The sequence below is a fragment of the Nesoenas mayeri genome (genome assembly GCF_963082525.1).
Source record: "Nesoenas mayeri genome assembly, chromosome: 1".
Taxonomy (NCBI): Eukaryota; Metazoa; Chordata; class Aves; order Columbiformes; family Columbidae; genus Nesoenas; species Nesoenas mayeri.
The window spans coordinates 173,099,106-173,114,752 of NC_137541.1; positions in this window are offsets into that span (position 1 = coordinate 173,099,106).

The following is a 15,647-nucleotide window of genomic DNA, read 5'->3' on the forward strand; positions in this document are numbered from 1 at the left end:
AAGACTTTTCAAGGGCTTAAGAAAAGTTGAAACTTGAAAATTTGTCACAGTATAATAATATTTCTCTTTGAACTCTCAGAAGAGTATCTGCATATCTGCACTACTTGGTCAACTTCTTACACTTGTCTCACATATCAGAACTCTTTTATTTATTTTTTTTAATAGTAATCTAAGAAATAAATCTTTATGTCCTTAAGTAAGCTAATAATACCTGAGAACTTCTCTTTCTAGTTCTTCCATTTCTACCGAAAGAAATTGCACCCATTTCTTTTCAATGATGTAATTTATTTTGCATTTCTTAAGTTAAACACACATTTTAAAATCAATTTGCACTCTTTATTTACAAGCTATATAATTTATTGGAAAATATTTAATCATGGTTTTGTTTAACAGGCTTTTTCAAAGGATTTCAGACCAATGTGTTCTTGTAAAGCTCTAAAATGTGTTCTTTTTAATGTAAAACTAATGAGATGTACTACTTACAGCAGCTATAGTATTCTATTTTGTCAGGATAAATAGAAACAACTGCTGTACATTATCTTTTCCATTGGTAGCTACACAGTTACTGTGATACCAAGAGCATTCTATCTGTATTTCTCGGCTTGAAAACTGAATAGAAATAGCTTTGGCAAAGAGCTTGCCAAATACTCTGAAGACATTATTTCCATAAGGCTTGCTGCTTTATTACTTTGGAACACAGAACATAATTCAGACTTCACAGGATTATTTTCCATATAGATAGTTAATGCTTTAATATTCAAGGAAATAAACTTTCCTGCTGTTTCCTGGTTCAGTCAAAACTGAGTACCTAGATAGAGTTACCTGTCTGGCAAACTTCTCCACCTTCTTTTTTTCTTTTGAAGATTTTTCAAGTGGCTATTTGACAGATGAAGAGAAATACATATCCTAAGGACAAGATTGGTTAAAAGTTTAAGTTTATGGGACTAGAAATTTTGAAAATATATGCAAGAGATCTCTGAAAAATCAGTGCTTCCATGCACTATTTTGTTCAGTTTGCCATGGGTAGTAAAGTCCATTTGTCTGTGTGTTCAGACATTTAGAATAGAAACAACTTTTGTTTATATATGTAAAGACAGTAGTGTCCCAAGCAATATTTACTGTGATAAATTTATCTTCAAAGCAAAAAATATAAGCCATTCTTGCTATTTTCTTTGTGCCATATTTTATTTGTAATCAAGAGTCACTGGCATCTTTGACACTCTGACAGGGAAGGGGAATAGAACATGATTTACTTTGAACTGCATTCAAAATATTTCTTTGTCAGAAATAAAAGGGTAACTGTTGAAATATATCATAACATCAATTTTTTCTACAGTTCTATACACTTACAGAATTTTTATACGCATCAGAAAGGACATTTTCTGTAAAAAAAACCCAAAATATATATTTCTCCACTGTCAAGATTGTTTACATTTGGACCACTCAGAAATACTCACAGTAAGATGCATGATCTAGTTTTTATTACTTGTATGAACCAGTTGCTTGTGGACTTCACTTGCTTTTTTTTACTCATTTTACCTACCTGGAGATTCCACGTTGCAAAGCAGACTTATGCATGGATTCATCCTACTAACTTTAAGCACACATTTAAGAGCACCTTTGACTCTTTGTACTATGTGTAAAAATAAATATGAATTGACTTGGATGCAGATTACCTAAGACACATGGTCATCTGAGGAAGCCTAAGATGCTTAGTCTCTTAAATGAATTGTTATAAATAGATGTTCCAAATTATACTAGATGAGTCTGAGTTATATCTTGCAGTAACAGCTGGACTTGGTAAATTTCACTGACATCAGAGATGCTGCACAGGACTATAGAGTATTTATTTCTGCAGATACAACCGAGGCCTGAATGTACATACAGAGGCATTCTTATCTGCATGTACATTAATGCTTTCAATATTGCATAGAACTGGACAAACCATGGGTGGAAAGATGAAGCCAAGGGCACACCAAAAAGTAATAAGTGCTAAGGGCGGCAGACTGCAATCACATGAGAACAGAAATTACTTTTAAAGAGAGATGTCAGAATGTGAATGATAGGTAACTAAAGACATTGGTAAGTTACATGAAATGATGAAACTTATCACAACAGTAAATTAAGCCAGTTAAAGAGTATTTGTGAAATCTCTGTAAATCTGTAAAATATGCAAAGTTTTGCAGAAAGTCTATCTGATGCTAACTTATGTCCTTAAACAATAGAAAGCAAAAGGTTAGTGAGACTATTTGGAGAAAAATAATTGATTTTTTTTTTCTGTGAGATACAGCTCTTGACTCATCAGTGTGCATCATTACACAAATTCCACAACTATCATAAATAATGTGGCACTGACAAGAGCTTTTAAACAGTTGAGTACTAAAAGGTATTTTATAGATAAGAAGCAGCTCTTATCAAATAAGACATATTTTCAAACTCACTATTCTAATCTAGTTTAAAGAATTTGTAATATTGGATTGGTGACTTAATATTTTCCTTCTATAGAGAAAATCTTAATGACATAAGCAAATGATGTGTGCTGCATGGTACAACTGAAGCATTACAAAAATCAATAATAAATGATCGCATGTAGTATATATTTTGAAAAATGAGCTTGAACAAGTCTTTAATAAAGTCATTATTTCTCTTATCATCAATCACTAATGCTTATTTTTGCCCAATAGTTACAAGGCAGTCAAGGACATCTGCTTTGAATTTGTCCTTGCTTGTAATTTACTGCACAGGAAGTTCCTCATAATTTTTCTTTGACTAATACAGAACAGTACTACTCTGTGTTATTATAATGTACAAAATATGTAGCAAGATGAATAGGATTTCCACTCCAAAAAGTGTTTGCAAAATACTAGCAAACACATTGTCATTTATAGCAGGGATAGGTTTGAAGAATCAGTATGGGAAAGAACAACCAAACATTTAAATTCTTAGAAATACTTTATAAAACTGTATTGTTTATTTGTCTACCTTAGCCAGTGATCAAAGTACTACAAAGTACTACAAGAATTTCATATTGTTAGGGGGGGCCATGAATCTCTAATGATTGTTATTGAAATATTTGAGTCAATTGATGTTATCTGAACCATTAAGTCTTCTTCAGCCTGTTCTGGACCTTAGAAATTAAGAATCTTGGCCTTTATCTTCTTCCACAAGAAAGAGAAATGAAAAAAGTGAGATGTTTCCTATTTTCCTGTACTTCTACTCTGGAGGCTAATTTAGCACTCTGAAGCCAAGAGGAAAAAATTCATCACTTATATTTTATACCCATGTTTTGCCATAAGTATATGACATCTATATAGCACACAAGTATATCAATACATGTTCATTATCATAGGTCTACAGCATGTATAACTTGATACTGATAAGGATAAGTGATATTTGCCAGTTTATAAGAATTTAAAATGCTCTTAAAGTCCAGGGATAAATAGTTTATTTTTAAGATTCTTAATGAATAACATTGTAATAAGTTAAATTCCCAATTAAAAAAATTGCCACCCTGTAATTATTAGGACTTCCACTAGATTTCAAAGCTTTTTTGAGCATTTAAGAATGTAATACCATCTTTCTACAAGACTTGAGATGCATTTCAAAAAAAGTCTACAGTACCGAAACATGTAACCATTACTGTAACCCTTATGTGTCATTACCACAGGTTTGCAGAAAATATGTATGAGGATAATACTTAACAGATTCCTGAATAATTCTCATAATTCTATTTCTGAAAAGTGAGAATCTTAAAATAATCTATACACTTGTCCGATGATATAAACAGATCTACATTAATAAAAATAATCTAAATTTTATCAGATTATGCAAATGAGATTTTTTTCATGAAGTTGTTGTTTATTTGTTTAGTTTTTTCCATTCTTTTTCCTTTTTCTTTGTCATTACTTCTCCATTCACCTCTTCCCACCTCCCACCTTATATTAAGGAGTCCTAGAGTGCTTCTTTCAGCTTAAGATCCAATAAGAAATAGATTTATTTATTTATTTATTTTTTTATTTTCAGATCAGCAGGAATTAAGAGTTCCCTTAGCCCCAAATTCACCTTCTGTTGAAGGTTCTGCCATTATAGAATCTCTATTTAAAATTGAGATAGTTTAAATGAGTTTAATATTCTTCAATTTTTTTCCTGACTGCAATCTGATATTTTATTTCATCTTCCTCATATAACTATTGCACATTAATCTTCATCTCTGAATTCAGCACTCAGAAGAATAGCTACCTTCAATTTTTGCATTTTAGTAGTTCGTACTTCTTGAGAGAATAAAATTCCTGTTTGAAATTGTTCTGATTTTTTTCTACCTCTTACAAAGCACTGCATATTTGCCAGAGGACTCATTGTATTTTCTTACAAGATGCTTTTTCTTCCATATCAGCTTTTAGATTAAGCCTTCAGTTTTGGTATTTTTCTTCTGATGCTACATTATATTTTCTATTAATGAGAAGTCTGAAAAACAGCATGGATTTGTCATTAATTTTTAATTGAAATAAAAAAGTGCTACGTTAACTAGGAAAAGACATTACAAAATACTTGTACTCGGAAAAAGACATTATAAAATACTTGTATTTGTAATGTTAATTCTATTGCTAATAAATTATTTGTTGTCATGGCAACTAGCAGGTTCTAGAAACTTCAAGAGAGACTATATTTTTGCATAATCACATTGGGACACATACTGACTTACCAGTAACATCATCATTATTACCAGCCTTCTCTGTTAGTTTGCCAATCGTATCCTGAAGGAGATGTTTAAACTTGAGAAGGCAAGTTCCATTTTCATCTTTCTTCTACTGTCTTTTTTTCTTTGCTTAAAAAATCCCATTGAAAATAATTTTAATCCATATTCTTTGACCATCTCTGTTGTAGGACCTTAAATAAACAAGTCAGGTTTAAGTATACTTTTTTTTTTTAACTTCCACACTTTTTTGGTAGAACTGTCACTAAGGTACTGAATATTACCATTACATTTTATCTTAATACAGGAAGCAAATATTGAAAATACATATTTATGAGTGAAACAAGGTCGTGCAGAAACAATATACATATAGTTTATATAAATCTAAGTTATGTGTAAAACTGCATTTAGTTTATTTACATATAATTTCTATATAAATAAGATATATATAAATCTATCTCTATATAATTGACATATACATAAACTAAAGTTTATCTCAGATGGTCACATGTATCCCTCTTAATGTTTATTAGTTTGGAGTTTGATTATGCTCTCTGCTCTTTGTATTACTAAAATCTGAAAATCCCTGCTGTTTCTATGAAAATATTTTTCCCCCCAAGTAATAGAATATTACTATGACAGCACTTTCTGATAGGAATCCTTTCCTACCCACAACTAAATAGAAGAATACTGTTTTGTTGTGGGTTCTTTTCCTCTTATTTTTGTTTGTTTTGTCTTGATTTCTCTTTCTTCAAAAGTGGGGAAAAGAAAAAAAAGTGCCTGTATAACTTTAGTGCACTTCCCCTCATCCCTTTATTTTGTGAGGTTTTTTTTTTTCACCTATAGAACAAAGTTAAATCTGGTCAAAGACAGATAATCTGCCTTAAAACACAACCTGATATTCCACTTCTGCTGTTTTCCTCCCCTCCTCCCCCCACCCCAGAGTACGAAAACAGACTTGTTGAAATGAAAGAAAACACAAGAATAAAGGGATTTTATTCCAGAACCTAGTGGGCATGGATTTCCTTACATGCACCAATCATCAGTCTTCAGTTACATTTGACAACTCCAATGCAGAATGTAGAAACAGTTCTTAACTAATAGCTTTCTTCATCTCCTTTCTGAAGGAGTGACACAGTAGCTAACTACCATGTGACACTCCCTTACTAATTCTATCATCAGCCTCTGAACCTTCCCATCTTATTTATACAGTAGAAGGACTTCAGACATTTCACACAAAACAGGAAGTTTGCAGCTCTTCACCTATGATCAGGAACACATGCCTTCCCCTGCAAATCACATACAAAAATCTCTCTTCATCTCTTGGATTAGAAACAAACTTCCACTTGAATGTCAGATAGTGCATCTTCTCCACAGGTTACTCCATAATTAATTCCATCAGGCACAGAGCTGGGACTTGACCTTATCAGGGTTCAGAAGCTAAGCTTGACTTGCAGGACATTTGAAGGCAGCCACAGCATTGGACAGGAAGTCCCTCCCCCTCAAAAGAAAAATAAATTTAAAAAAAAAAAACAAAAACAACAGCTTACAAGATTTTATCCCTTTGTATGGGTCATGTGCAATATTGAGCGTATTCAAGTAATTCAAGTACCTGTTATTAGTGTTCAGTCATAATTGCCCTATGAATATATATATATATTTGTCAACAACATTTAATTTTCAAAGTAAATAAACATTTTTCCTTTTTTAAAGGCAATTCAATTCTAAGACATAGTTGAGATGTGATTTATTTTTTATTTAATTTAATACAACAACACCACACTTTATTTAATTCATCCACATACATAAGAAGAACACTATGACAAACAACTAGAATCTTCATCAGTTTGGACAAACCAGGAACAAGAGAGTCAAACACAGAATGTTTGACTCTTCAAGTAATAACATTCAGTGTATCACATAGGAACTGTACAGTAATGCTTATGGATTGAAAAGCTAACTCCATTCCTGAACTTCATTTTAAATCAGTCAATCATTTTTGCATTACATTTGGAAAGTTCCTATAACAGAGAACAGTAGACATTGAAGCAGATTCTTTGTTTTTAAGAAACACAATAAAGACTTTAGAGTCCCAGCTTCTTCAGATTCATGATACTGTCAGAACATACTTGTCTCTTACATCTACTATGCTTATCATTTATGAGGAGCTGCAAAAACCTATACATACATATATAATTATACATACACACATTCCAAACCTTTCTTATGCTACCTTTAATTCCACAGAAAACAAGGAGAATACAACCTGTAACTCTTAACTGAAGCATTTATACAGAGGTAGCCTTTCCAGAGATAAGAACTATGAGACACACCTTCCAGAGAAAGCTTTATAATGTGAGACTTGTCTGCTGAAGGCCTACCTCTCATCATACAGCCACCACAAACAGCAAGACGCTAATCATCCTCTCGAAAAGTTTAACAAAATAGCTATGCTAAATGGAGGTGTAATACCCTATTACAGATGCTGATTTATAATTAACAGTAAGAGAAGAAGAAAAAACCCTTTGCTTGTAGCTGCTCCTCCTGCAAATTGTACTGAAGATTCAAAGTGAAAGTAACTGTGCAAGCCAAGTTATCATAATAAATTAACATACCTAGATTCTACATACTTTAAATTAAAATACTAAAATACAGTTTAAATAGTAAGAGTACATTATCACCTTTGACTATAGAAGACATTCCTAGAACTATCTCACAACAACAAAAAAGTAGGTATTTCCTTCCCATCCATCTAGGAACTAAGCTTTCAAAACAAAACAAAACAAAACAGAAACAGTTGTTACCTCCAAAAACAGGAAGAACCTGAATACTAACTATATCCTTAAACATCTACAAATTTGCACTATGCCTATACATTTCTTTCTATTTGTTCTCATTTTTATTCCTACAGCTTTAATACATTTGCCTGAAGTGAATCTGAGACTTCTGCTACAGGGCATTAACAGAGCAGAATGCTCCTAGTGTCTCTCCTCCTGTCAACTGGTGATTGCTGCACCTGTGAGTCCTTAAGTTCATCACAGCTGGACTGGATCTGATATAATAGAAGGCAATTGTCATGAAGTAGGTGAAAATCTTAGTGTATGTCTCTTTCTGTCTTGCAAATTGAATTAGGAAGAGACATAATTCTCTTCTCTGCTCCAGAAACAGGAATGTCTACAGCTGTGATCTTAGCAAGAAGTAAATAACTAAAATAATTTTTCTGTCCTTTTAGAAGACATTTTTTATTTTATATTTATCTGTCAGTAGATCTCTGATGTGTTATTTAATTTGATGAATCTGTTCAGCAGAGCTGACTCAGGGCTTTGCAAACAAGCAGGTAAAACTGAATTATTTCTATCCTGAATATGAAGTCTTAGTTTCAATCTGATACTGCAACTATAGCAGGAGAAGATGGAGTACACTTGAGTCAGGGGAAAGGAATGTGAATTGTGTCTGGAAGAATGCATTCCTTTTTTCCTATAGGGAATTTGAGGTTAGTTATTACTGCTGTTGTTAGAAGGTCAGTTTGCTTACCACAGCACAAACTGCTGTTCTGCACACCTGAACTATTCATTCAGCAGCGCTTATCTCAGTTGCTAGCTGAGTTTCTCAGCTGCTCTAACAGCTTTGCATGTTGTTTTTGCTGCAAATTAAACTGACTTTTAAATTATTATTCTTATGATAGAAAAAGGGAATAAATTGGTCCTTGTCTTATGTTATAACTTGTGAACTGTTAGACTGTTACTACATTTTCCTTAGAAATCAGTTTTCTAGATTCCTCAGTGTGGTTACTATGCCTGCCTGTTCATGATTTTATAAGGTCAGAAAGTACTGACTTAGTGAACTTGAAAATGGGTAGAACAGTTGTTAGTATTTCTTCTTACATGGCTAAAAAGTGAAGGTTTGGGATAGATGGGCACGTAAATGGTAATACAATTTTATGTCCCCGAAAAAGTGACCTGTGGCAAGCAAAAATTAGTGGTAAATATGTCTCCATTTCTACATAGTAGTTTAACAGTTAAAGCAGTCATTTAGCAAGGGGGGACACTGAGGACACTTTTATATTCCACTCAGTCGAAGATTAAGTGAATTCATACATGCTCTAGAGTGTCAAAATCACTAGCTTGCAGAGAAGTTGAACTATGCCCTATGATCACCTATGGGATCTGAGCTGCAATTTATGTAGGATCAGTCTGATAAGTCTCTTGGTTGCATCTTGTCATAAGAAGATCTCAGCTTTCGGGGCAGATTCTTCTTTCTGGTTCTGGGCCAGCAAGACTTAGGGTTTAGGTTTTGTTGGTTAGTTGGGTTATTTTGGTTTTGTTTTTTTCCATGTGAAAGAGAGGTGATGGGAAGCTTAGTTTAGTGATGTTTTAACATAAAATACTTTTACATCTCAAAAGCAACACTAAGAATCTACGTTTGCATACAAGATTTTTGATCACTAGAGCTGGCCTACTGCTTTGACCATTTAGTATCATTAATAGTCAGAAAAGCCTTCAGGTACATAGACAATATGTATTAAGTTTGCTTTTAAGTGGAGCTTAGATTGCTTAGATACTCCTTTTTCTGGATACTATTCAAATAATTTGACTTCATTGTAATGATATTGTCAGCAAAGGGATGAGGAAAGTAAATGGAATCACTCGGCCCACTTGCACTGGGTTTCTATAGTCCTAGAGACACATTATTTAAGAAGACTGAATTGCTCCCAATTTTTCCAATACTTAAGTTGTTGGTTTTTTTTCTTAGGTGTGCTAGATTGTCCTCAAAGATCCATACCTAAAATACTGCTGAGACAGTGCACAATTTAAGCAGACTAAACTCCACTATCTTTTAACTCAGACTCAGTTAGTGTTGCTTTTTTAGCATCCAAATCATACTTCAGAGTGCTATTAAGTTTGAAATCAGTTAGAATCAATCTCCATATCCTTTTCTGATTATCCAAATAGTCTCCATGACGTGTATGGATGCACACATACTCTAATTTCACTTTTGATGTTTGCACACCAGTTTATGGCTACAGTCACTCCCCAGCCAAGCTGGCTGATTTAAGGAATATTTCCAATTTCCATCCACCAGGTGACTCCAAAAAGGATAAGACAAGGGGTTGTGTGCAGTGAGGTGAAGTATTTATTCTAATACACCTTAAGATTTATAAGCACAAACAAGGCGATTACTCGGTCACGTAAGGTGTGTTGCATCTTAGAATATGCCCAATACACTCTACAGATACTACAAATAAGCAAAACCACAGTTAAATAAGATTTGATCAGATCTAGGATCTCATGATGTTTCTCAGATCTCTGTACTGTTCCTTGATGTTATTACATCAGGACCTTCTTTCTATCATGTTGTTCTTTCCCCTGCTATACCCATCAGTAACTGCTTATAGGCTTTTAAATGTTATGTGGAATGAATTTCTTCCATCCAGTCACAGTCTTTATTACATTTGGCACAGACAGCTGACCTTTGCTTTGCATTCCCCTTCTGCATGTTTTCAAACTGCCTCAGTCTAGTTTATGACTTAGGTTAAATGCCAGCAGCATATTCTTCTGTTACAAGGTCAGTTTTCTCATTTTCTTCATAGTTTATCTGGCTGGGAAGTTTTGGGGTCTATAATCCTCTCTGAATAACAATGCCTATGATAGTTTGTGTAAAGTTTATTTGTAACATACGATATGCTTCAACAATCTGTTCTGTACTGAAATCTTCCTCCTTGATTTCAGATTCATTTTCCAATTCAACCACCTTATTTTAAATTTTCCTTCTTGTTAAAGCCTTTAATATTTAGTCTTCCACCTTGCCCTATTAAAAAGATTTGTAAGTGTACAGATCATCCACATTTTTCACAGAATCACAGAATGGTTAGTGTTGGAAGGGACCTCCAGAGATCATCTAGTCCAACCCACCTGTTAAAGCAGGTTCGCCTACAGTAGATTACACAGGAATGTGTCCAGGAGGGTTTTGAATGTCTCCAGAGGAGCAGACTCCACAACCTCTGTGGGAAGCCTTTTCCAGTGCTCTGTCACCCTCAAAGTAAAGAAGATTCTCCTCATATTCAGATGGAACCTTCTATGCTTCAGTCTTTGCCTGTTGCCCCTCATCATTTGGCACCACTGAAAGGAGTCTGGTCCTATCCCCTTGACACCCACCCTAGAGGTACTTATAAACATTGATGAGATCCCCTCTCAGCCTTCACATCTCCAGACTGAACAGACCCAGCTCTCTCAGTCTTTCCTCATAAGAAAGATGCTCTAGGCCCCTAATCATCTTCGTAACCCACTGCTAAACTACCTCTAGTAATTCCTTGTCTTTCTTAAACTGGGGATCCCATAACTGGAGGCAGTACTCCAGCTGCAGCCTCACCAAGGTAGAGGGAAAGAATAACCTCCCTCGACCTGCAGGTCACCCTCTTTGTATTGCACCCCAGGATACTGCTGGCCTTCTTGGCCACAAGGGTACATTGTTGACTCATTGTCAACCTGTTGTTGACCAGAACTCCCAAGTCCTTCTCTGCAGTGCTGATTTCCAGCAGGTCCACCCCTAACCTGTACTGGTGCCTGGGGTTATTCCTCCCTAGGTGCAGAACCCTGCACTTGCCCTTGTTGAACTTCACCAGGTTCTTCCCTGCCCACTCCTCCAGCCTGTCCAGGTCTCACTGAATGACAGCACAGCCTTCTGGTGTGTCAACCCTTCCTCCCAGCTTGGTATCATCAGCAAACTTGCTGAGGATGCACTCAGTCTCTTCATTCAGGTCACTGATGAACAAGTTGAACAGGACTGGACCTAATACTCACCCCTGGGAAACACCACTAGCTACAGACCTTCAACCAGACTTTGCATCATTGATCACAACCCTCTGAGCTCTACCATCCAGCCAGTTCATGATCCATCTCACGGTACATTCATATAGCTCACAATTCCTGACCTTGCTTATAAGGACGTTGTGGAAGACGGCATCAAAAGCCTTGCTGAAGTCAAGGTAGACAACATCCACTGCTCTTCCCTCGTCTACCCAACCTGTCATACCATCATAGAAGGCTACCAGGTTGGTCAAACATGGTTTCCTTTTGATGAACCCGTGCTGACTACTCCTGATAACATTCTTTTCCCCCACATGCTTGGAGATGACATCCAGAATGAGCTGCTCCATCACTTTTTCAGAGATGGAGGTGAGGACGACTGGCCTGTAGTTTCCTGGGTCATCCTTCTTGCCCTTTTTGAAGACTGGAGTGATGTTGGCTTTCCTTCAGTCCTCAGGTACCTCTCCTCCAAAACATTTCAAAGATGACGGAGAGTGGTTTTGCAATAACACCTGCCAACTCTCTCAGCACTTATGGCTGCATCCCATTGGGGCCCATGGACTTGTGGATGTCCAGTTTGTGTAAATGATCTCTAACCTGTTCTTCCTCAACCCAGGGTAAGTCTTACTTTTGCCAGACATTCTCATTTATCACTAGAGTCTAGGATACCTGAGGGCCAGTTTCAGTAGTAAAGACATAAGCTAAGAAGGCATTCAGTAACTCAGCAGCGGACTTACATTTTCCTTAACCTTCTTTTTGCTGCTGATATACTTGAAGAAGCCTTTCTCATTGTCTTTGACATCCTTGGTCAGATTTGCTTCCAAGTAGAGCTTGACCTTCTTCACTGCATCCCTGCATATTCTAAGAGCCTCCTTGTATTCCTCCCAAGTGGCCTGTCCCTTTTTCCACATTATATAAACATCTTTCTTCCACCTGAGTTTTAACTGAAGTTCCTTACTCATCCATGCTGACCTCTGTCCTGATTTTGTTAAAAAACAAGTTTCTTTTTTAGTGAATTTGCCTGTCAGCTAAAGCCTTCATATTAGCTGCATTTTCCTGGAGAACCAGATACATGTTTTGGTAAATATAGCAATGGAATGCTAACTTGTTGATAAGTACAGAGTCACATCTCACGAGAGGGGCAACAAGAAACAAGTGACCAGTAAAGTGACCGACTGTGTATAACATTCCATTCACATGAATAATACTTCATATAAAAGTGGGAGATCACGAAGATATCGTCCCTTTTCCCTTTTTCCCTTCAGCTTATGGCCAACATTAGGAGAGGACCTTGCTAGTCGTCCCTGCGAGCTGAGGCCTAGTGACAGACTGAATCCAGCTCCGGTTGGCTGCAGAGTCTAATCCAGGACTTTGGGTGCCGGCTCTGCAGTTGCTGAGACTTTCAAGATTGGTTTTGTGTATTTTGTATTATTTTCTCTATTCTTATTAGTAGCATTAGTAAACATTTTTAATTTTTCCAACTCTCTTCTCTCTGTCCTTCTTTCCCTCCCGATTGCCTGTCCGTAGTGCGAAGGAGGAGAGGGAGGGGCAAAAGGGGGAAGTGGGTTGGAGAGGAGGTTAACAATACATCTGCCACGGTTTTATTGACACCCTGCAATCTAAACCCTCGACACCTCTTACTCCCTTTACTTTATTTCATTCTCGGAGTGATTCACCAGTCTTGGTTTTGGAGGAAGTGATATTTGAATATTAGCTAGCTCTCTTGGCCGCCCCTACCTTCTACAGCCTTACCCCATGAGATTCTTCCAAGCAGGACCTTGAAGAGATCAATTAGACAACACCAATCATAAATTAAATGAATAGTTTGACTTTGAATACTATCTTTAGCATAAAAACTGATCACAGGAGTTTTATCAAAATGAAAAGTCTTGCTCTTGAAATCACTGTCCTGGGGTTCAGCATTTTTGTTGATGGATATATCTGTCTTGCTTTGTTATGGTGAAGTAGCCCTTTCCTGTGTAGTGAACTGCTAAGTGGATTTTGTTTTGGAAAGCAATTTAATGTTTGCTGATAATGTTGATTGGTACTTTGTCACTGTTAGCTTTTAAGCTTCTCTTCTGGTCTGTTTAATTTTCTGAAATAACTTATTTGATTAAGTGATGCTTTACCACCAGCAGTTCAGCTGGCTTTCTGCTGATAGCTGGGTTTTCTCTCTTCAGCACTATTTTGCACTCATTGAATCTCTATCACTGGAATTAAAAAGTGTAGGTAAGATTCAGACCTCTCCTCTCCTCCCCCGTTCTGCTTTTCCTTTTCTAGATATGTCTTAACAAACTGGGCCAGAGCTTACCTTTGCAGATGACACAAGACTGGGAGGAGTGACTGATATGCTGGAAGGGCATGCTGCCATCCAGAGGGATCTTAGTAGGACAGCTGGAAAAATGGGCTGACAGGAACTTCACAAATTCAATAAGGGCAAGTGCAAAGTCCAGGACTTTAGAAGGAACATACCGTGACACCACTATATGTTTTGAGCTGCCCAGCTGGAAAGCAGCTTGGCAGAAAAGGATCTGGGCTCTTCCTGGATATCAAGTTGAACATGAGCCAGCAGTATGTCCTTGCAGCAAGGAAGTTTACTGGTATGCTGAGCTGGATTAGGCACTTTATTGCCAACAGGTCAAGGGAGATGATCCTTCCCCTCTGTTCAGCACTGGTGAGGCCACACCTGGAGTACTGTGCCCAGTTCTGGGCTCCTCAGCACAACAGAGATATGGACAGACTGGAGAGAATCTAACAAAGGGCTCTGAAGGGAGTGGAGTATTACCCATAGGAGGAAAGCCTGAGAAAGCTGGGACTGTTCAGTTTGGACAAGAGAAGGCTCAGGGCCAATCTTATTAATGCCTATGAGTATTTGAATGAATGGTGCAAAGAGGACAGAGACAATTCTTCAGGAGGTTCCTTCTGAATGTCAGGAAACAGTTCTCTATTGTCAGCATGAACAAGCACTGGAACAGGTTGCCCAGAGAGGTTGTAAAGTCTCTTTCCTTGGAGATATTAAAAACTGGCCCTGGGAAACTGGTTCTAGGTGTCCCTGCTTGAGCAAAGGGATTGGACCAGATGACATCCAGAGGTCCTTTCCAATCTTGACTATTCTGTGACTGAGAAGACTAAGCAGTTGCAATAACAGACCTATCCTTCTAGATCAAAATGCATTTGTTGGCCTGGTCTGATATCTTGCTTTTCCCAACACACGTTTTTCTTTTTCTATAAGGTCACCCACTGTGAAAATCTTCCCTCCTCTGCCACTTTCCTTCAATAGTAAGGGAAATCTGGCTTTCGAGGAGGGGGGATGGGGAGAAGCTTTTTATTAGTCGTCATAGAAGATACAGAAACAATTCCTTCCATGCTTTTCAAATTGAGAGTTATTTGTTAGAAAACCACCACAGCTTTTTTTTTGTTTGTTTTGTTTTGTTTTGTTTTGTTTTGTTTTGTTTTGTTTTGTTTTTAATGACTCCTTTAGGAGATATGTGCTTTTATGCAGTCTTTTGTAAGAACACTCTACAAGCCAAAAACTAATTCTTTCCTGCCTTAATGATATCATGAAATTGTAGGATATCACTGTTATAAGGGCAGTTTAAATATGTCTCATACAACAAGACTTAATAATTTATCCTTGAAATTGTTCATATTCTGTTTCCTTTGCATTTACCTTGTATCTAGTAATTTAAATAATCTCATTGGATTCAAAAGACTAATTATGAACAGATGGTTCAGTACTTTAACAACTTCTAAATATGGCGTCATGGCAGCCAAGAGGTAGTATTTTGTTTGAAATGTTTTTATTCTTAAATACTTTTTAGAGGTGAAGGTTGAGTATCAGGAATGAACTTTTAATATATGAAAGTGGCTTATTATCAACCACATGTAATGTAATATCACTGAAGTATTCAAAGATATATCAATGTACTTCCCTGAAACAGGGAATGGACATCTGCTGTGGAACATAATCCAACACACATCTTGGAAATCTTACAAGAAAGGTGTACTTCTCTCAGCAAGAGAATAATTTGTCAGCTAGAGAGAAAACCAGACTCTGTGCTGATAGGAAAATACACCCACAGAGAAAATAGTTAAAAGGTATTTGGCAAAAAAATGTATTTCTAAAAGGCTGTTATGATAGAAAGTAC